Raw genomic sequence first — 23476 nt, 5'->3', positions numbered from 1 at the left:
AAAGACATTAGGAATCCTGAGGGAAACTCTTTCGTAAGGAAAGCTGATGTCTCCAGGCTCCTTGACCCAGAAACTACATCTGTACTCTTTGCTACTGTATCTCTAGTTCATAGGATGGTGGGATCTCACCTGACACATAGTAGGCATTCAATAAATGGTTGTTGACATGATAGAGTCACATGTAGCAAATGGCTTAGAGATCAGAGAGACTGATGGTTTCAGGGTGGCTGCTGACGTCAGAACTCATCCTGACTTACCCATCTTGGTAAAATAGCTGCTCCTTGAGAGAAAGAGTCATGAAAAGCATACTATGAAAAGAGCCTCTCTAAACTCTGTAATGCTGGAGAGCTCCTGCTGTGGGATTCCCATTCTAACTTAGCCATTCATCTCCAGCTCATCTCTTGAAACCATCATTGACAAGGACACACTGCAATCGAGTCCCATGGACATCTATCAAATGGTGATGGAAACATGGTTCCCACCTGACCTGTACAGAGGTGATGGTAGTTACTTAGGATACAGGGAGGAAGCAAGGCTCGAATCAGAAACAAAGAGCTGTGTTAGTAAGCTAGGAAACATTTCTATCTGCTGTATTCTATCCTCAAGTGAACGTAGCTCAAGTAAAGGACAATCTTACTCATTTTGCAAGTAAGGGAACTGGAGGGCAACCTACAATGTGGGGGAGGCAGTAGCAGGACTCCTGCTCCTTGACATCAAGATATTGTCAGAGAGTAAAACTTCATGTCCTCACCCAAAAAAGAGGTAGATACATGAAGTGATTAAATGTGTTTATTAACTCAGTGTGTGTGGGCGTGGATCCTTTCACAACATATACATACATCAAACGATTATGTTACACATTTTAGATATTGTACAATTTTATTTGTCAATTATACCTTGATAAAGCTGAAAAAAAAGATATTGCCAGAGATGTGCCACAACAAAAGTGGCACTGGCACATTCCAGCTCATGTTGTAGGCAGAGGTTCTAGAAGACCAGCTGAGCTAGACATAACGGCAAGCATCAATCTGGACACATTCATTTCAGTCCTTAGTAGAAGTCCAGAGAGGAGTTTCCTTCAAGAGGTTGTACCTACAACGTGAGTTAGCAGAGGTTTGGGGTTAAGGGAATTTGGGCACTAAAATGCTAATGGAATATTTGGTTGTGGTGGTTACTCAAGTTCCACGTAGCTGGGGAGGCAGGTGGAGTGTTTTTTTTTTTTTAAGACATGGGTTTTGAATTCAGATAGGCCTGGGGTGAATTTCAGTTCCATTTCTTGAGCAGATTATTTAGACACTCTAGCTTTGGTTTCCAAATCTATAAAATGGAAATGAAAATACCAACCCAACTAAGGTTTCTTGAGGATTAAATATGCAAAGTGCTTAGCGAAGGTCCTGGCATTTATCATCTATTGTCAATAAAACATCCTCCTGCTTTAGCACAGGCATGTTCATGCTTGTTGCCTCATTTACTCCTTGCAAAAACTCTTTAAGGCAAGTATTGTTATCATTCCGGGTTCATGAAGGAGGACACCGAGCCTTAGGGACCCTGAGCAATTGCTCCAGGTCAGCGATTGTAGTGGACCTTCTGGGTCCCTTAAATTGTTATTGATAAGTAATTTAATAAGACAGTAAACTAATTGACACATAAGAGGTTGGCTCTTCCTAGTGCAAAATGATCCTGGGTGCCGGACTTAAACCACAAGCAGTCCTCAAATTTAAGACATCAAGCTACCTGTTTTTGGAAGGAGTTGGGCCCCAAAAGGTGACACCGCCTCCTCTCAGAAACATCGTCTTATTTCTCTGCTCCTTTGTTGCCTGAAAGAGTTCCAAAAGACCCAGGAAGATAACAATGGCCCTGAGAACATGGAATTAAGGATGTGGTAAATTACTTAAAATGTTGTTGCAGTGGGGGTGTCTAAGTGGCTCAGTCGGTTGAGTGTCTGACTCTCAATTTCAGCTCAGGTCATGATTTTAGGGTCCCAGGATTGAGCCTTGCTTTGGGCTCTGCTCTGAGTATGGAGCCTGTTTGAAGATTCTCTCAAAAAAAAAAAAGATTCTCTCCCTCCCCCTCTGCTCTCGCTCTAGCTCTCTCTCTGTCAAATAAATGGATAAATCATAAATAAACAAATAAAATGCTGTTGCAGAAATATGTCTAACATTAACAGTAAGGAAAGTTTATCATGGAATATTATCACAACACAGTAGGTTATGATCCCATTTTAGACCAAATATATCATATATGTATGGAAAAGACTCTGGAAGGATATATGTTAACATGTTGCATTGGTTGAATCTGAATGAGATTAAGCGTATTTTTTAAAAGTTCATTTTGCCTGTATAATCTAAGGCAAAATCTAAGATCTAATCTAAGATCATTTCAGAAAAGCTGGGGTGAACTGAACATATTACCTAGGGTTAGATATTCATGATCTGCTTCCCTTCAAAGGGACAGTTAAGTTCAGACGAGAAATTCTTTGAGCGCTCAGAACCACACTCACCATAACTTCCTAACCCTTTGTTTCTATCTTCCTTACCACCAACCACTGGATATTTTTTAATTATTCGATTGCACTCTGAACTCCCAGTGGGAACAGATAAGTTCCTGAGTGCGGGGGGTTTAGTCTGTTGTCCACTGTCTGGCACAGAGTATATGCCTAATACCTATTTGTTAAGTCCCACATTTGTTAATAGCGGTCAGATGACTGAAGGCCCTTATAGAACTTCATTCTCCCATGAGAGGCAACTCCTCCTCTTCCACTACCAGGCCTCTCCCCAGCACCCATCATCATCATCCGTTGATACTGTTCAGGACCTAGAGAACCCTGGTGTGTAGTAGCTAACCTGTGACATCAGTGTTTGTGACAATGATTTACATCTCTTGGGTTGTAAGATGTTTTTCTGTATATTGTGTTTTCTAGAGTTTTCTCCCTATTTGTCCTTTAAGGCTTGTGGCAACTGTTGGATGCTGATGGAGGGGAGAATGTGGTGGCCTGTAGGAGTAGGGATAGGAAGTTAGGTTATGGGGTGAAGAACAAATGGGCTGCTACTCATCGTTGTTAGTCCCCAGCCTCCGATGGGGAAAATGAGGACAGTGAGACTCAATGATTTGCTCTAAACCCCTAGGATGTTGAAAGCTTCCCTTTGAGGACCCATAGCACTTTCCAATGAGGCACTCATGCTTATCTGAGTCTCATTAAACTGCAAATCCCTGAGGCTAGGGTCTAGGTTTTGTTTGCTTTTATAATCCCACAGCCTAGAATGGTACCTGGCACACAGTAGGTGCTCAATGAATATTTGTTAACTCAATTGCCTAAAGTAACAAAGCTAGTAAATGACAGACTTTTGACTAAAGCTCAGGCCTTCTTACCTTTGCATTAGATAAAGTCTTGGAATGATCCATCTTTCATGTAACCAATGCAGTACTTCTCTACTTTGAGTTTCTCATCTCTTCTTTTCCTGTTCTCATTTTACCTTTTGTGATCGCTCTGCCTTCCCATCAACCACTCCTTTGCCGGGTCCTTTGGTGGCCTTTTATAACAAAAGGGGGTTTCTGAGCAATCATCAAAAGATCTTTGCAAACTGAGTCTCATTTATGGTCAGGACAAGGTGAGGAATCCAGGGGTCCCCCAGTGCCCCAGCCACTCACTAGTGGGTAGCGTTCCAAACAGCAGCAGAATCTTTTTGCCTCTTTATCCATGCTTGAAGAAGAGGGTGAGAGAGGAGGGATGTGGAAGCAAGCTGAAATTTTAAGGAGCTACAGAAATCCATCAAGTAACCCTAAAGCCCCAGGAAGGCAGGCTTTGAATAAAATTAATGGCAGTTAAGTTTCACTTACATGCCGTGTGTTGTGCTAAAACCCTTTTCATCAGACTTCTTATTTAATCCGCCTGGCGATCCTAGAGGACAGGCCTTATCATACCCATTTCGCGGAAGATAAGACAGAGGCCAGGAGAGGTTAAGTGACTTGCCCAATAGCACACAGCGAGTTTTAGAGTCGATGTGAGAACCCAGGGATATCTGTCTCCCGAGTCAGGTTACTGATGCTCTTCTGGGATGCCCATGCAGGATGTGCCTTTCTGGGGGTGGGGGGTCCCTCCTCTGAGCGCCCCCACCACCCAGGGGAGGGCGCTGTCCCTGGGCCGGTGCTGTCCTGGGCCAGGTTATTAAGGCTTTTCTTTTCTTTTTATTGGAGTTCGATTTACCAACATGTAGCATAACACCCAGTGCTCATCCCGTCAAGTGCCCCCCTCAGTGCCCGTCACCCAGTCACCCCATCCCCCCGCCCACCTCCCCTCCCACTACCCCTTGTTCGTTTCCCAGAGTTAGGAGTCTCTCATGGTTTGTGTCCCTCTCTAACTTTTCCTACTCAGTTCCCCTCCTTTCCCTTATAATCCCTTTCACTATTTCTTATATTCCCCGTATTAGTGAGACCATATGATGTTTGTCCTTCTCTGATTGACTTACTTCACTCAGCATAATATCCTCTAGTTCCATCCACGTCGAAGCAAATGGTGGGTATTTGTCGTTTTTAATGGCTGAGGAATATTCCATTGTACATATAGACCACAGCTTCTTTATCCACTCATCTTTCGATGGACACCGAGGCTCCTTCCACAGTTTGGCTATTGTGGACATTGCTGCTATCAACATCGGGGTGCAGGTGTCCCAGCATGTCACTGCATCTGTATCTTTGGGGTAAATCCCCAGCAGTGCAATTGCTGGGTCTTAGGGCAGATCTATTTTTAACTCTTTGAGGAACCTCCACACAGTTTTGCAGAGTGGCTGCCCCAGTTCCCATTCCCACCAACAGTGCAGGAGGGTTCCCTTTTCTCCACATCCTCTCCAACATTTGTGGTTTCCTGTCTTGTTCATTTTCCACATTTTCACTGGTGTGAGGTGGCACCTCATTGTGGTTTTGATCTGTATTTCCCTGATGGCAAGTGATGCGGCGCATTTTCTCAGCAGACATGAACAGAAATCTCACCAAAAAAGACATACACATGGCTAACAAGCACACATTGATGCTTGTCGGGGATGTCCATGCAGGACGTGCTATTCCGTGGCGGGGGGGGGGGGGGGGGGGGGGGCGGGGGTGTCCCTCCTTGGAGCGGCCCTGCCCCCCAGGGGAGGGCGCTGTCCCTGAGCAGGTGCTGTCCTGGACCAGATTACTGATGCTCTTCTGGGATGCCCACGCAGGACGTGCTGTCCCCGGGCAGGTGCTGTCCTGGGCCGGGTTACTGGTGCCTGTCGGGGATGCCCACGCAGGACGTGCTGTTCCGCGGGTGGGGGGGTCCCTCCTCGGAGCGCCCCGCCCCCAGGGAGGGCGCTGTCCCCGGGCAGGTGCGCGGCTCAGGGCGGGCGGCGGGCCGAGGCGGGCGGGCGGCGCGGCCGAGCAGATGGCGCCGGCGGGGGGCGGCCGTTTGGCGATCGTAGCACTTTCCTCCGCGCATATGTTGCCGACGGGCGGGAGGAGGGGACGACCTCGAGCCGCGGGGGCGGCCGGGTGCTGGCGCTGAACCCCGGCCCGGCCCGCGGCGGGGGGAGCGCGGTGGTCCTGACGCATCCGCTCAGCCCTGGGGAGGGGGGGACGACCACACACTGCACTTGCTCCTCTCCTCTTAGGGCCGCGAGGATGGGCTTAGTCCCATTTTACAGCTGGAAAACTGAGGTCCAAGAAGGAACTGACACGGTGAGCAGGCCCCGGACTAGAACCGTGACTCCTGCCCGAGTGCTTGGCTCCAAGGGGGGACCATTGCGTCCCCCCCCCTAAAGGGCCCATCAAAAAACAAGGAACTTTCTAAAGTTTGCCTGTCCATGTTTCAAAAATGTTCTTCCTTCCGTAGGGCCTTTGCATATGATGTCCTTTGGACCCCTCTCCCCAGGTCCTGCCAGCACCTCCTTCGGATCCGGATGGAGCCCTAGTCACAGCTCTGACCACAAGGCTGATGTGTGTGTTCCCACCCCTGCCCCTCAAGCTGCGGGAGGACAGAAAGTGGGGGGCGGGGGACGCACTTTTTGTCAGCATTCTATTCCCAGAACATAGTAGGCACTTAAGAAATAGTTGTGAATGAATGAGTAGTTGAATGGATGAATGAATAAATGAACAGGCTTTGTAAACTAGCACCTGCTTCCTCACCATCCAGTGATCGGCTGGTTGGGGGTGTGGGGGAGGGCAGGTAATACAAGAATGAAGGGCTGTTTGGAAATTCTGGGCCATCTCAACTGCAGCTTTTTATTAATTGAATGTGTCCTGTGGCTGTTTCCCCTCCATCTCTAACCGCCCCCCCCTGCCATCCCCCCCTTACCCTGTGACTGGAGACCCAGCCCTTCCTCTCCTGTTGACAGAATGGAGTCTTCCTTATGCTGATGAATGAAGTGACCCTTAATAAGATGCAACCAGGCCAGAAAAAGCCGAATGAGAAAGTTGGCAGCATTGTAAGTGGTTTTTTTCAAGGGAAAAGTGGAAAAATGGACATTAAAATGAATACTTTAAGTTGCTTTTCTGACCTGCTTGGTGGGAGAGCTAGGGATTCCAGGACGTTGGAGAGCTTCCCAGATGGGAAGAATTCAGAAGCAACAAATATTTACTGATGTCTACGAGGTGCCAAAGGCTCCTTGGGGCTTTTTGACAAATAGCTCGAAAGACGCTTGGCACATTCAAGACCTCATTTGAACCTCCCCCAACCTGGGGCCTGAGTTCATTGCCTTCATTCTTCAGAAAAGGGAACAGAGGCTCATGGAGTCAAATAGTTTTCGTTGGTTTTTGAAAAATCCAAATATGATTTTTGGGGTGATTTTTTTTTTTAAACCTCTTAAGTGTGTTGGTACTCAACTTGCGGGTTGATAATTTCACTGCTTTTTTACCATTTCCCTGACTGGAAAAACGATTTCCTCCTTGAGAGGTCTCGTCTTGATAGAGGTTGATGTACCTCATTTACTGAATTCAGTAACTTGCAGGTCATTCAAAAGACTAAAAGTAATAAGTCCTTAATAGGACTAATAGGGCTTATTAGTACTCATCACTTATTGACTAAGTGGCACTATTAAATTAATATGTCAAATGCTCCCTTAAACTTTACAACAACTCCAATGAAGCAAGCACAATTTCAGGCCCCATTTTACACATGAAGGAACTGAGGGTCCCAGAAGTTATGCCACTTCCCCCGAGATCAAGCACTAGTGAGTTACAGAGTCAGGATTCGAACCCAGACAGTTCGCCACTAGGTGCTGCCATGTGAATAATCTCCAGGCTGCTCTCCAAGGAACCCCAGGGTTCCATCCAGAGGTGAAAGAGATTAAGGCAAAGGGACTTGTGGCTGGGCAGGTCTGAGAGCCTAGTCCACTCCAACCAGCTCTGCTCTTTTTCCCTAAGGTGAATCTGCATGATTTTGTTGGGCAAAGAGTTTCCAGTGCTAAAAATATTTATTTATTTATGCTTTTAAAACGCATTTATTTGAGAGAACGAGCGAGCATCGTAAGCAAGGGAAAGGGGCAAAGGGAGAGAATCCTCAAGTAGCCTCCCTGCTGAGTATGAACCCCCCCACACACACCCCTACCCTGACCCAGGGCTTGATCTCATGACCCATGAGATCATGACCTGAGCCAAAACCAAGGCAGACGTTTAACCAAGTGAACCACCAAATGCCCCTGCAGTGCAAAAATATTTAAAAGTTGGGATGTAATAGACACTATTATTGGTCCCACTACTTCTGGAAATCCAGTCTTGTCTCCTCTTTGGATCACCCCACAGTACCCAGGTCTGTGTCTCAGTAGATAAAAGGAGCATTGAATGAAACGTACTGGAGTATTTGGTCGGGGGGTAACTACTCCACCGCACTTTATTCTTTGCTCCTTCCAAAACTTCCAGGGACACCTGCAGCTGTGCAGAGAAGAGTTTTCCAGATCTACCTCCAGCTGGTGGTCATGCAGAGGAAGGATTTTGTGCAGGTCAGAGATGAGACTTGGTGGAAATGGCCTGAGAACAAGCCCAGAGAACACCTTCATACTGTGGCCTTGATTTGTTTCCAGGAATTTCCTAGAGTTATAGGAAAGGTCAACAGCATTCAGATAGAGAAAAATAGGAAGCCCCAGGCTTTGGAGGTGGGGAAGAGCTGCTCTGTTACCTGTAGAAAAGATAACGATTCTGCCTTTGGGTGATGTTGAAGACTGAGGCACTGGTATACATACAATCAGCCTACTGGCTGTCTAACTTAATCCCCTCTCCATACCTTTCTCCATCTACACCCACAAATTTTTGTCGTCAATATCTTCAGGGTTACTCTTGATGTTTATTATGTACTTATATCCCATTACATTCTCCAGTGTCAGACATGTGGCAAAATTGGACAGTAGCAAAAACCAAAACTAAAACTAAAAACTGGGCAGCCAGGGTGGCTCAGCGGTTTAGCGCCGCCTTCAGCCCAGCGTGTGATCCTGGAGACCTGGGATCGAGTCTCACGTCGGGCTCCCTGAATGGAGCCTGCTTCTCCCTCTGCCTGTGTCTCTGCCTCTCTCTCTCTCTCTCTCTCTCTCTCTCTCTCTCTCTGTCTCTCATGAATAAATAAATAAAATCTTTAATAAAATAAAAAAAAACCTTAAAAACCATTAACTAAGACTAAAATCTGATAAAAATATAAATTAAAATAAATGATCAAGATGGAGAAGAGAGTTAGAATGCAGGTGTACAAATATTAACATTCTAAACAGTTGCTAAAGATGAGCTTCAAAACTAACTCTGGGCTTCCTAGTGGCCAGTGTGAAAAGGAAAACAGAATCTGTTATATGATTCCGATTTTCTTTGAGGAGATGCTGAGCTTTTCTTAGAACCTAGAACAAACAGAATTTTCTTGTGCAGGGCTTCATCTACTAAGCAATGTAGAGTGTAATGTCCTCTACAAAATTCTTACAGTAAATCTCAATGTGGTTTTCATTTCACAAGATAAGCAGACAAAAACACAGAAAATTGCACCTCAGTGAAAACAATGCTTTGAAGGGCCGTGAAGATATGGTTTTAAAGGTCCTTGAATGAAGAAATTAAGGATAGGTTTTGGAGAGAAAGAGATGTCCTTCAAATAATCCTCCCTAAATACTGCTTCCCTCCAAGTTAAAGACTTGGATAGCAGGTGGTTCAAGCTTTGAGTATGGGTACTGTGTTTGTTGATTAAGTGCACGTCCAGCCTCAGACTTTCTATCCAGCCCGTGACCAAATTCACTCAGTCAGTGAACATTTGTTAAATCCAGAGAAAAAGCTGAATAATTTCTGTGAAGTGTATGTCACCCAAATGCATATTTTTAAATTCTTACGATAAAACTTGTATTGATCTCATATAGGTGCCTCTTCTGCTGCTTCTTTTCCAGATCCTGGTCCAAGCGAGTTCTGGTAGTCTATTTAGACCTGGCCTTGGTATTTCTGGTTCACTTAGCGGGTGCACCTTTCAGCTGCAAGGAAGGAAGAGAATAAAGATGTCATCAATAATATTCCTACAGAGCGTCCAAGTCAACCAAGTTCTCCTAGTGTGGGAGGCAGTAATTTGTTCCCTGATATATGGGGATTGCTTTTCTTCGGTAGCTGAGACCCAATCAGTCTTCAGAGGTGGTTGTAATTAATAGGTAAGGAAGTGCAAATACATCTGAATTAATAGAGCCACTAGGTGTGACTAACTATAATATGATTACATGTGAAATTAACCCAGAGATCAAACTTAATCAATCCAGACTAATAACTGCCAGGACAACAATTTGTGGTTTTAGATGAGTTTACGTCAAGGAACTAAGGAAAATGAACTCCGTTAGAATGTAAGGGCTGCATTTTTTTTAAGTGTGAGCAGCATACTAAGATTATAAATATGCATGTAGATGATATTAATGTCCAGATGTCAGATAACCAAACCATTATTTATATTGACAAGTGAGAGTAAACAGAATTAGAAAGTCAGAATTCAGTAAAGAGAAGCAACAAACTTTTTTAAGAAAAGATTTTTAAGTGATCTTTACACCCAACATGGGGCTTGAACACATGACTCAGAGATCAAAAGTCACATGCTCTATGACTGAGCCGACCAGGTGCCCCAAGAGAATCACAAGTATAAAAAGTGAGGCTGAAAGAGTATAGAACCTAGATTCCCAATGCTGTCACTTTTACTTTTATTATTCATTCATCTGACTCCAATAACTTAAAAAAATACTAGATAATATTTCCTACACAGAATACGCATTCTATAAAGAGCAAGGTAATAAACAGCCATGAACTCGCAACCCAGCTTGAGAACCACAACGTCAACAAATTCATGGCAGCCCCTTGTGCATCACATCCTCCTGCTTATAAACCTTCCTTCCTGCCCCCACCCCCATCCCAGAGGCAAACACTATCTTGACTTTTGTGTTTTGTTATTGTGGTAGATTATATTGCCCGTCCTGATTCTTCACCCCTCGCTGTATCCACACCTTTTTCCTATGTCATCTTGCAGAGCCCTCTCACTATGGGTAGGGCACATTTCCCTATTCTTTTTCTTCATCTGGCCACATAACTTTCTTGGACCGATAGAAAAAAAAAGCAGAAATCATATGTTGGTTCTGAGCCCAGGCCCCAGTAGTCCTTCTGTCTTCCCACTTGCTTTTTTGCATCTTTTCCATTACCATAAAAAGAACCTGCCTGGACTGGTATGCCAGTCAAGGAGAAGGATGAAAGGCATGTGGAGCAGAGCTGAGTTATCCCAGCAGGGCCCAGCCTAGATGGGCCAAATCCCAGTTCCGTGAGAGTAAATGACTATGGCTTCAAGGTACTGAATTTTAGGTGATTGCTTCTACAACACTTTTTGGGGGGCAATGGCTAACTTCCACACACATTCTTTATAGTTTTATTACAGACGTGCCTTGAACATATTGTTTCAAACTATGAAAGCATATGTTTTCAAACTTTATAGAAAAGGTTCCACTCTGGTGGATTCTTTTGCATAGCAGGCATTAGGATGGCAAAAGTACAACTCAGTGATTGAGAAGAGCCCTATATCAGCCAAGAGTTTTATGAAATTATAGTAGTAAGCAGGTAAGCAGACTGCCAAATGGGCATCTGGCCAAGAAGTGTCTCCAGCCAGGTCAACATAAACAATCAGAGCACCACACAGATGATACTGCTGTTGGGCAAAACAGCAGAGAAGATGAAGAATGAGCCCTTCCTTTGTGGGTGCATTCCATCCAAGGGAGACTGGAGTCAGGGAAACCCATTTCATGGCCTCACACCCTCCTTTCCCACTGCTGTAAATTTGAGCAGTTATTTTATTCTCTAGGGGGCTCAGTTTTGCCATCTGCAGAATGGGGATGAGCATGTCCCCCAGCAGAACACTGAAAGACCATCCATTCCCTCACTCCTATGAACCCAAGGGTTTTAATTCTAACTTTATCGTGGGGATGAGAGGTGATAAAGTAATGACATGGGGTGGAAAGGAAGAGGAACTCTTTTTCTTCTGAGGCAGGGAGGACGTGTGAATTGAAGGAAAGATACTTGGAGACCGTCCTGCTGACATCACTTCCCTTCTCAGTGACGAAGAAGACAAAGTCGTCTACAGATGTGGGTGAGTCAGTAACAGAGATAAGGTCCTGTGGAGAGAGCTGTGAACAGCCAGAGGAGAAAAAGGCCACTCACACTAATTGGTGGAAGAGATCTTGAAATACTTAGAGAATATCAGAGTATATTAGATTACGTATTAAGGGGACCCCTGGGTGGCTCAGCGGTTTAGCACCTGCCTTTGGCCCAGGGCGTGATCCTGGAGTCCTGGGATCAAGTTCCGCATTAGGCTCCCTGCGTGGAGCCTGCTTCTCCCTCTGCCTGTGTCTCCTGCCTCTCTCTCTCTCTCTCAAATAAATAAATAAATAAATAAATAAATAAATAAATAAAATCTAATTCATTAAAAAAAAAAGATTACGTATTGATTTCAGAAGTATGTTAGGTCAACACTCCCATTCTGCATGTGTGATACCTGAGGTCCAGAGATATCAAATCTTGATAAAAGTCATACAATGAATTAGGGCACATCTGGGATTTGAATCGTGGGCTTCTGACTCCCGTTCATTCTGGTGCTTATTCGTTACCATTTGTTTCTAGAACCTCTAAACTTCCTCTTGAGGAATGCTATGTGTAGCTGTCATATTATCACCCCTTTTAAGATTGGGCAAGCCAAGTTTCAGTGATATTTCCTCATAAATTCCATTGCAGAAAACCTTAACCAATTTTTTTGTCTTTGTCTAAACTTTTATCTCATATTCTCCTGATCCTTCTTCAGCCAGAATTTGTCCCACCATTCCTTCTTTTTTTTTTTTTAAGATTTTATTTATTTATTTATGAGAGACACAGAGAGAGGCAGAGACATAGACAGAGGGAAAAGTAGGCTCCTCGCAGGGAGCCTGATGCAGGACTCCATCCCCGGACCAGGATCACACCTGAGCCGAAAGTAGATGCTCAACCACTGAGCCACCCAAGCATCCTTCACCATTCCTTCTTAACAGCTCCCGTGATGGGTCACCAAGACTGCCATGTTGCTAACTTAAGTTGTTAATGACTCCTTTTTGGCAGAGCCGATCCCTCTTTTCTCCTTAAAACACCATGCTCACCTGGTCTTTAGGACACCATGTTCCCCTGGGTCTCTTCCTACCTCACTACCTGCTCCTTCCCAGCCCTTTGATGTTTTATTTGTATGTGCCTGCCCTTGTATCATTGGAGTGCTCCAGGTCTTAGTTCTTGGGCCTCTTTATCTAAATTCACTTAGCTTGGTGATTTCATCCAATCATGTGTTTTTAAATACTATATACATGCTGATGAATTTCAAATTTATGTTGTCAGGCTGTACCACTACCCAGAGCTCCAGATTTATATATCCAGCTGCTCAATCAACATCTACCTGGATGGGTGAAAGATTTCTTAAACTTACTTCCAAAACAACTCCCGCATCACTTTCTCCCCAAAAGTGTACTTCCCATAGTCCTCTCTAACTCAGCAAATGGCAATCCCATACATTCAGCTGCCAGTTCAAAATTATTTTTTTAATATTTTATTTATTTATTCATGAGAGACAGAGAGAGAGAGAGAGAGAGAGAGGCAGAGGGAGAAGCAGGCTTCATGCAGGGAGCCTGATGTGGGACTCGATCCCAGGACTCTAGGATCATGCCCTGGGCCGAAGGCAGGCACTAAACTGCTGAGCCACCCAGGGATCCTCTCAAAATTCTTGAAGTCATCTTTGACTTCTATCATTCTCTCACGTCTTACATCCGGTCTATTAGATGCACTTTTAAAATATGTCTCTTGACATCTCTACCACTGCCATCTTGGTCCAAGCCACCATTAACTTTCACTTGGATTATTCCAACCTCTGCCAACTTGGCCTTCTTTCTTTCATGTTTCCCTATAGTCTTTTTTAACATTATCGAGAAGGAACACATGTCATCTCATGCCATATCATGTCACTTTTCTGTTCAAAACCCTCCAATGGCTCCTCATTTCTCTCCCAAATAAATCCAAAGACCCAAGGCTCTGCATAGTTAGCCACAAGGTAACTCTGACTTGACTACTACTTTCCCACTTACAGACATCCTCCACTGTCCCCTTACATATGTGATCACACTATATACTGTTCAGTAGTTTGCTTCAACTTAACACTATATATATCTTTTTTTAATCTTTTTTTTAAAGATTTATTTATTTATTTATTCATGATAGACGTAGAGAGAGAGAGAGAGAGAGGCAGAGACACAGGAGGAGGGAGAAGCAGGCTCCATGCCGGGAGCCCGACGTGGGACTCGATCCTGGGACTCCAGGATCAGGCCCTGGGCCAAAGGCAGGTGCTAAACCGCTGAGCCACCCAGGGATCCCCAACACTATATATATCTTGACACACTTTTTACATTGGCACCATTTACTCCACCCGTTTTTAAAAAAAAGATTTTATTTATTTATTCATGATAGACATAGAGAGAGAGAGAGAAAGGCAGAAACACAGGCAGAGAGAGAGGCAGGCTCCATGCCGGGAGCGCGACACAGGACTCCATCCTGGGACTCCAGGATCATGCCCTGGGCCAAAGGCAGGCACTGAACTGCTGAGCCACCCAGGGAATCCCTACTCCACCTTTTTTAACAGCTTTTATTAGCAAAGGAAAGTGTTTATATTACTTAAGTGACAAAAACTCTATATAAGAAAACATAGAGGAAATATTGCCTTAAACATGCAAAACAGCAAAAATATTAGATATAAATATGCCAAATGTTAACAATTTTGCAACTGATTGATAAATCTTACTGAGTATTTTCTGCTTCTCTTTGATTGCCCAATTCCTTACATAATAATTACATAAATTCACACAGTATTAGATGCAAATATGTATGTGGGGCAAAAAAAGGAAAGGACAGTCCTATGTAGAATCAGAAGGAATAAGTTGGTATGCCCTTTGGAATAATAAAAGTTAAGACTTATCTAGTACTTATTATATGGCAGGCCCTATTCTGAGTCTTTCGCAAGTATTATATCGTTTACCTTTCCCTAGAACCCCTATGAAGTAGATACCATTATTGTTCCTACTTTATAGATGAGAAAACCAAGGCAAATACAGATTGAATGATTTGCCTAAAGTCACAAAATTAGTGTGTGTTGGAGTTAGGATTTTATCCCAGCATGTTGAAAAATCACCTGGGGGTGGGAAGTGTGTGCTACTGGTATCCAATGGGTAGATGCCATGAATGCTGATAAATGTCCTACTATGCATAGGACAGCCCCCATGACAAAGAATTATCTGGCCCCAAATGTCAACTGCTTATAAATCCCATGCTATATTTTATATTGGTTAGGGTATGGCGGGGGGAGCCAACCTTCCTCCCTCACAAGAAGCATGTTACATCAATACTATTGGTGTTACTGGGTGAGGGCATGTGATGTGATGAGCACTGTTACATGCAAATGATGAATTACTGAACTCTATATCTGAAACTAATAGGTACTGTGTGTTGGCTAATTGAATTAAAAAAATACTATTGGTGTTATACTTCCTTATAAGAAGGTGGGTCTGGTTATTAAATGTAGTGACCCAAAGGGGCACCTGCACTCAGTATTTATAGCAGCAATGACCACAATAGCTGAACTATGGAAGGAGCCCAGATGTCCTTCGACAGATGAATGGATAAAGAAGACATGGTATATACATACAATGGAATATTACTGAGCCATCAGAAAATGAAATCTTGCCATTTGCAATGACATGGATGGAACTAGGGGGTATTATGCTAAGCGAAGTAAGTCAATCAGGGAAAGACAATTATCATGCTATTTCACTCATATGTGGAATTTCAGAAACAAAACAAAGGAGCATAGGGGGAGGGAGGCAAAAATAAAGCAGGATGAGATCAGAGAGGCAGACAAACCATAAGAGACTCTTAATCGTAGGAAACACACTGAAGGTTGCTGGAGGGGAAATGGGGGGGTGAGGTAACTGGGTGATGGGCATTAAGGAGGCATGTGATGCAATGAGCACTGGGTGTTGTATGCAACTGATGAATCACTGAACTCTACCTCTGAAACTAATGATTACACTATATGTTAATTAATTGAATTTAAGTTAAAAAACAAACAAACAGAAAGTGGGCCTGGTTAACTTTAGGGGGTTTGTTTTACTGAGAGGACTATGCAAGTCAGGAGCCAGAGCTGAATTGTTTAAGATAATAAAGGAGCGATGGAGCATTTTGTGGTAGAAGGGCAGCAGTGGAGCAAGGCCACAGGTGATGGTGGGGTAGAAGGTCACTGAGGAAGGACACATACATGTGGTGAAGGTGTTTGGACAGTTTTTCTGTAAGGGGTGCACACGAGCCCTGTCTTGCAGTTCTCTGAAAACATTTTATTAATCTGCATTGCCTGATAATATATTTTACATAATAGCTTTTCTCTGAAAGGAATAAAAAGAAATGTAGAAGTATGTACCCCCTGACATAAACATCAAAGAGTGGAATGGGCTGCTTGCTCATGAGGAACATGGCAGTTACACTCCTCAGTCACTTCTATAGCCTTCCAGAAAGAATGAAGGCAACACATCGTCTATATCCCTAGCACTATCCATAAAATTCTGGGCCTGGTCTTCCACTCTCACTGCTACCTCCTGATGACCCCAAATTTCTATCTCCAGCCTAGATCCTGCTCTGAGCTGCAGACCTGTTAATCCAAACTCCTCCTGGATATCTCCGCCGACTTCTCAAAAATCAGTATTTTCAAACCTGAACTCATGACCTATCCCTTTCTCTCTCCCCCTTATCCTCACCTTCCTGGTCGTTAGAATTATCCTGCAACTGTTGTTTAGCCAACAACCAGCAGAGCCCCGGTGCTACCTCCCCATGTCTTCCTCATCCAATCGCCCAATCCCTCTCCAAAATATCCCTTGACTGTGACCCCTCCATTCTCATCCACAAATCCCTCAAATGTGTGTCTGTTGTTATGAATATTCAACAGCAAAGTGGAAGGGCTGAAACACAGTGCCTCCAAATCAATATCTTGGGCTCTTTCTGCCTCTAGCTTTATAAATGACCCAGAAAAAAAAGAACAAATGTAAATTCATGGTGAGTGCTGATGATACAGAATTATGTGGCACGCTGAGGCTGGGGGCAAGGAGCAGGAAAGATTCATCATGACTTAGATCAGCTCAGCAATCGAGCTGACACATGGCCAATTAAGTGTGTTCATGGGAGGCACCAGAGAAGTCTGCAGCGAGGCCCACAGAAAGAAGGCAGGCATGGACACGCTGATTCAGAACCAAATCTCATCACCTCGCCTAGAGAGGGAACCTCAGCTCCTGGCACATGAACGGACAGGGTTGAAGAGAGAAGCTGAGATCCACCAATCCCAGGCAGGGATATTCCCCCCTCTTCTTTCTAATATTGGAGCAAACATAGTCAGTTTTCCTAAGGATTTTTTTTTCTCATTACTGGGCAAACATGTCATTTGGATTGCAGATTTTGTTGATCTAGAAAGGCCCTGAGAGGTCACCAAGGCTGAGGCTCCCGACAGTGGACTATGAACTTCTGGGGAACCTTGAAGCCGTTGCAAGAGATGCTCAAACCCATGTTTACGCTATACCTGTCTGTGGGCTGAATCAACCTATGAGGCTTAATCCAAGGGCATGACTCTATCCCTAGGCAGTTCATGGTGGATGTTCGGCCTCTATGAACCTTCTGAAATTAACTGCAAATATTGTTATATGTATGCACATTTGACTATTTTTCTGGGGAAAAAAAAGGACCATTGCATTGTATTAGCATCCCACTCACAAAAACGTTCTACCCAATGAATACCATGTATAAATCTTTTAAACATATATTAGATTTTGTTATGATTAATGTGCTACAAATTCACTTAAAGCATTGATTGGGAAAAAAAGAGCAGTTTCTTATTATTATTATGTATTTTCTCAGTCAAAGGATTCATTAGTACTATACATTATGATCATATGAATCTCCTGGAAATGTTTTGTTATTTTTAAAAGAAGAAGTCCTCACAAAATGCATATTTGATAAAGGACTTGAATTCATTGACCTCTCACACCTCAGTAACAAGATAGGATTCTATTTATGTGCCATTCTGGGAAAGGCAAGACTTTAAGAGTCAGGAAGCAGATCCAGGAGATGCCAAGTCAGGGCTGGTGGGCTGGGACTCACTGCAGAGAGGCATGAGCAAACCTTTTGGGGTGATGGAGGTGTTCTATATCTCATGTGTGGTTAAATGACTACATACATTTGTCAAAACTTATCAAACGTTATACTAAAAAGTGTGCACTTTACCATATGTAAATTAGACCTTAGTAAACCTGACTTAAAAGTAAAGAAGTCCTCATATTTGAAAACCTGTCGATTTAGCCCAACCATTGTGTGTGTGAGGAAACTGAGATCCAGACAGGGCAGTGATGTGCCACGTTCCGCACCATTTTCCACATCTGTTTGCTATAGCTGGGCTCTCACTCCATGTTCCCGCCCCTGGGTGCAGACCAAGCCTGGCAGAGTCTTCCATGATTATTTCCATGACAAGCTGAGGAGCCACACATCCCAAGCTGGCCTAGGAGCCACTCCTCAGTGCCTAGAGGGGTGAGACCTCTATTTTGGCATCCCACCTTTTGAGCTGTCTACAAAAGTCTGCAAGACTCTCCACACAGTAGCAGTCCTGGTTTTGAAAACTGCTCACAGAGTATGGCCTACAGGGAAAGGCAACCCTTCAAGACTGACCACTTGGAATCCTTGACATGAGACTTCTGGCTTTTCTGTGGCGGGGCCTGTCAAATGGTAGGATGGAGGTAGACCTCATAAAACACCGTGCTACAGTATGACAGTCATCGGAAGCGAGTGCGGTGTGCCCAGAAACCCTAACGACCACTAACTTATGTTGTACACATGTAGGACACTGTTCAGGTATTTTCAGGAATATTTGGTAGTGGGAGCTGGGGACACAGGTGAGGTCTTGCCTGAGGAGGCAGGGACGATGTGATCTACGATGTGATCTAAGGTAAACATGACCTTGTCGATATCCTCAGAGGCTGGGAAACTGACTTCACACAAGCCACCCTGGCCACCATAGAAAGGACTAGAACTTAGCTCTCATGTTTCCTTGTCTGAGTCCTCTTGTTCATTCAATTTCTTATGAAGTCCCTAACTCCACTTTCAAAAAACTGTGGGGTGCAAGGGAAAGGGGACAGTCCTTGAGACCCTGACAAGACGCTTTAAGAATCTGTTTTTTTGTAAAGTAAATAACTATGCATAGTTGTTGAAGCTTTTTTTTTTTTATTTAAAACTTTGCGGGGGGGCATCTGGGTGGCTCAGTCAGTTAAGTATCCAACTCTTGATTGCAGCTCAGGTCATGATCTCAGGGTCATAAGTTCCAGCCTCACTTCAGGCTCTACTGTGGGTTATAGAGCCTGCTTAGAGATGCTCTCTCTCACTCTCCCTCTGCCCCTACCCCTTGCTCGTGTGTGCATGCTCTCTCTCACAAAACAAAACAAAACTTTTTAAAAAGCTTCCTAACCTTTCCAAAATATCCTCACAGATCCACGTGTTTCCAGAGTGAAGTCCCAGGGGTTAGGCTAGGCTGTGTGTGTAGCAGCTATAGACCCAGACATGACCAGGCATTCTGTAGCCCCAAAAGGTGGCCTCCTGGGGGCTACATGTAGGAGCAACCACACACCTCATAAGAGGTGAGCTTCAGATGGGAAATTCTGTCCTCCAGAATTCTTCAAAGGGAAACCACAGAATTTGTTAGAAGGAATGACTTGATGAACCCTCTTGGGGTAGGAGGTGAGGTCCCAGGGAGGGTGTGTTGGCTGGCTCCAAGACTTTGGGGATGAGGGTAGCAGTGTGATAGAGGAGGAGAATTGGATTCTCTAAAAGTCAGTCCAAGGAGAAGGTGAGGAGTAGAGGTAGGAGGAGGGAAGAGAGAATACAGTAAGGCTGTGTGTTCCACAGTCATTCCCCCTCACCCCATCACCACTGTATTTGACTCAGAACTTAATCTAAATTGATGAAGGGACTAAGGTTGAGGTCTGCATGGCAGTGGGAGTGGGGAGGGCAGTGGGCTACATGGGCAAAGTAGGAATAGCACGTGGGCATTCAGGAGCTGGACCCCTGAACAGAAGCTCTTGGAATTAGCAGACAATGTAGCCAGGACTTTAGACCCTTGGAGGCCATACAGATGGCTGGGACCCAATCTCTGTATCTCCAAGGATATCTGGGTTATATATGGAAAGAGAGAAGCAAGCTTGGCTAAGAATAATGGGGAAAGTTGTGCCACTCATATTTCTATTTCCACCCTCTCCCAGCATCACGCCAGCAAAGAATAAGCTCAATAAGGGAATGATCCTAATGGAGCCCGTCAGCCACCTCTGGGAGGTCTGTGCCAATGCTGAACTCTGGAGGAGGAGAGAGACAACAGAGGACACCTGACAGCGTATGGGAATAAGAGTGGAGCCCTTACTCCGGACTCTGGACTGGCTTGGAAGCGTTCGAGAGGGGCTAGAAGTCCCTAATTTTGTAGGTGGGAGAGGAACAGAGAAATACTGTTTTGTTACTATTGTCATTTCTGTTTTGTAGGCTCAGTTGAATACCACTAGGATGCGTCACACGATTTTGAATGTGTTGACACCTCGGCCATGGAGCAGCCATCTGGTAGGAAAGCATTTACCCGGGCAAAGTGCTCTGGTGATTTAGATGAGTCAGTGACTGGGTGACAATGGCCAGAAGTCAGAAAATGGAGAGAGGAGGCACCATGTGGCAGAGATTATGCTAGATCAGCATTCAAACACCTGAGTGCAAGTTCCTGCCCTATTGGTGGGCAGATTACTTATTACCTATTGTCTGTGATACTCAAGAGACATCAGTGAAACAGGATAATGTCCCCAATGCCACAACGGCAGACCCCCTCATCAAGGCACAACCCCATAGCTTGTAAGCTGCTGCTACAATCCTTTCTGCCCTGGCTTTATAAATGATCCCCTCTAAAGAACAAATGTAAATTCATGGTGAGTTTCGTAAGCCTCAATTGTTTCACCTGTGAAATAGAATCAGTAACCCCTACCTCGTACGCCTACTACATGTTTATGAGATAATGGCTGTAAATGTATTTCACAAACTGTAAAGTGTTGCACGTGTATAAATGACCACCATTAGGTTAAACCACCTGATATTCAGTCATTTTAGAACTACTACAAAACAGAAATTTCACATGGTTCGACCTAAAACTATCATTTTTTTGTGATTATCAACATTAGGGTGACAAATCGCGTCTGTGGAGATTTCAGGAAAAGGTAGGTTTAAAAATGGACTTTTGGGGATCCCTGGGTGACTCAGTGGTTTAGCGCCTGCCTTTGGCCCAGGGCGTGATCCTGGAGTCCCGGGATCGAGTCCCACGTCGGGCTCCCTGCATGGAGGCTGCTTCTCCCTCTGCCTGTGTCTCTGCCTCTCTCTCTCTCTCTCTCTCTCTCTGTCTCTCATGAATAAATAAATAAAATATTTTTAAAAAATAAAATAAATAAAAATGGACTTTTTGGTGCATGAAGGTCTCTGATCGCCTCTTTTGCAAGGGCTTAGTTTAATGAGTTAGTCTTGGTTCAGCCTAAGTAATCAATAACCAGCCATACCTCTGCAGTATAAATTGCTTGAAAAGGGTGGTATGTTTGCAATTCATAATAACGGCATTTAATTTGAGGCCTAGGCATTTCATCTTGAAAATAAATGTTGCCAGCACCAGCAGATACTGGTGGAAATTTGTATGACTCGAGAACGGCGTCTTGGGAATCTGAGTTTGCAAACTTTGCATCCTAAATCTCTTCCCTCAGAGCTGCTGCCATTCTGATTTCTGGGCCCTTCCATTCTATAGGAATTAACTGGCGTCTTAAAAGTGATTCAAGTTTCGATGTTGGATATTTTCAGAAACACTTAACAACTAAGGGATAGTCCTAGAAACAAGTTCTTTCACTTTGATTGCGATAAATATTAGTATCCTCATTATATAAACTGAGGTTTCACAGGATACATAGGTTTCCTGAGAGCTTACAGCTCTACCACTTTCTAGACTTTTGTCTGTTGGGTGTTTTAACCATTTTATCCTTAATGTCTACCAGAGAGCCGACACAAAGTCGGCACTCAACATTTGTTGGATAAATTAATTTAGTCATTGAGACAGGGTGACAGAATGGGAGGAGGAGAAAAATCCCAGGAGACCCCTAGTCTGGGCTCTACCCTCCTCTGGAGAAGGAAACGGGTTAGTGTCTAACTAGTGTTCTCTGTTGAGGAGCTGGCACCTTGAAGGGTAAGAGAGATGGAGGTTCTCTCTAGACCAGCGGTGAAGCTTAGAGCTTAATATTTCACCCACAAGTTCTTTCCTTGACAAAAAGGACGTTTTTGTCTTTTCCTCTTTCCCCTTCTACCGTGGGGTTAGGGTCAGAGGGGGTCAAACAATTTCTCCACGGTTCTTTAGTAATGGCCTTATCTGTTCCCGAACTCTCCAGGGTTTACTTTCTGCGGCAGAGCAGCATGGAGGCAACATTTCCACTCAGAAAATTCTCCCTACGCCCTTGACTTCAGAAGGGCTCACTCTGCTTCTTAGGAAAGTGGCCACCTGGGTGTTGACAATCTCCTGCTATTCACCTTTGAGCTTAGACATAATCCTTCATTACACAAACAAATAAGAACTTGTGTCATTTGCCCAGAAACGTGCCAGTGCATGTGTTGCTTCCATGGTGGCCATGCTGCGGAGGACACCCGGGAACGTGGCTCCCTCTATCCCAGGAGTTGTGGCTCATTACACTGTCTCCAGGGACCTCTTACCCTGAGCGAAGCATAATGGAATGACAGCTCTGCAGCTTCTTAGCATGAGAGAGATTCCATTTGATTCATGGTTTGCCTGGAGGGCTGAGAGGCCAAGAGGCCATGGGGTTAATTCACTCACCCAGCTTAGGTTCAAATCCTTCTCTACACACAGAAGTGGACGGGATGGGTGGCAATCAATTTAGCATTTTAACAGACAGCTGCCTACCCCACCAAAGCCTCGTGGCTTCCCAGGGTGCTCGTCTGGAGCTGAAGAGAGCAAGATGGTACTGGAAGGTTAAGGCAGTGGAAATACCCCATAGCTGAACTGTGCTCCTGGATTAATGAGCTTTTGAAAAATCATTCTTTCAAGGAGCTCTTTGCTCCTGGAGAGAAAGGAAGCATATTGTTCCACAGAGCAAAGGAAGTCCAGAAATCCAGCAACTTAATTGCCCTGGAAGGTCCAGTCCATCCAAGTACAAACTGACCTGCTGAAGACCCAGCTTTTTATGACACAAATTCTGTTATGTCATTAAAAAGGAGATGCCCTCTTCTTCTCCGAGCCTGGTTGTGTCAGGCTTTGATATAGTTGAGGGATTTCCATGTGTGTGTGGAAGGAAACGGATTCTATACCAGAAAAAAAACAGAAAAAAATAATCAGGCCATGTGGGTATCACTGAACTGAAGGCAGAGGAGCCTAATGGTTACAAAGCAGGTTCTAGAACCAGGCTGCCTGGTGTAATTCCTGCCTCCACCACTTACTGAGTGAATGTGAGCATGTCTATCAGCATTTCTGTCCCTTGGTTTCATCAGTTATAGAAGGAAGGTTAATAGCATTTCTAACTCAATGGGTTGTTGTGAGGATTAAATTAGTTAGTACAGGTAAAGTGTTTAGCATATGCCAGGCATGTAATGGGGACTCAGTAAATAGCTACTATTGATGGCAATTTGGCACAATTGTATATATATATAAAGAGGACAGAAATTAGGAGAAAGTAAGGACCCCTGTGTGCCTTGGGCTTACTTTCCTTCAGTCTCTTGTTTTTTGACTCTTTTGGCATCTTTTTGCTTCTGTCTCCTTACCCCACCCCATGCCTCCACATACCTCCACAACCACCACCAATGGTATGTCAACAACAAAATCTGCCTATAATAAAGCATATTTTTA

General features: G+C 44.3%; 1 long non-coding RNA gene across 2 annotated transcripts in view; it reads right to left on the bottom strand.

The window, feature by feature from the left end:
- Positions 1-878: 878 nt before the first annotated feature.
- LOC144292719 (uncharacterized) overlaps positions 879-23476 on the bottom strand; it is a 34895-nt gene continuing 12297 nt past the window's right edge. The window contains exons 4-6 of one of the 2 annotated variants that reach the window (XR_013360062.1): positions 9306-9440; positions 7803-8037; positions 879-1092 (exon numbers count right to left, since the gene is read on the bottom strand). This is a non-coding gene — a long non-coding RNA (uncharacterized LOC144292719). The remainder of the gene's footprint in view (positions 1093-7802; positions 8038-9305; positions 9441-23476) is intronic. The other variant, XR_013360061.1, reaches the window with a different exon arrangement.

The sequence above is a fragment of the Canis aureus genome, chromosome 21 (assembly GCF_053574225.1).
Source record: "Canis aureus isolate CA01 chromosome 21, VMU_Caureus_v.1.0, whole genome shotgun sequence".
Classification (NCBI taxonomy): domain Eukaryota; kingdom Metazoa; phylum Chordata; class Mammalia; order Carnivora; family Canidae; genus Canis; species Canis aureus.
Note: the sequence above shows the minus strand (reverse complement) of the source record. Positions and strands in the feature narration are given on the sequence as shown.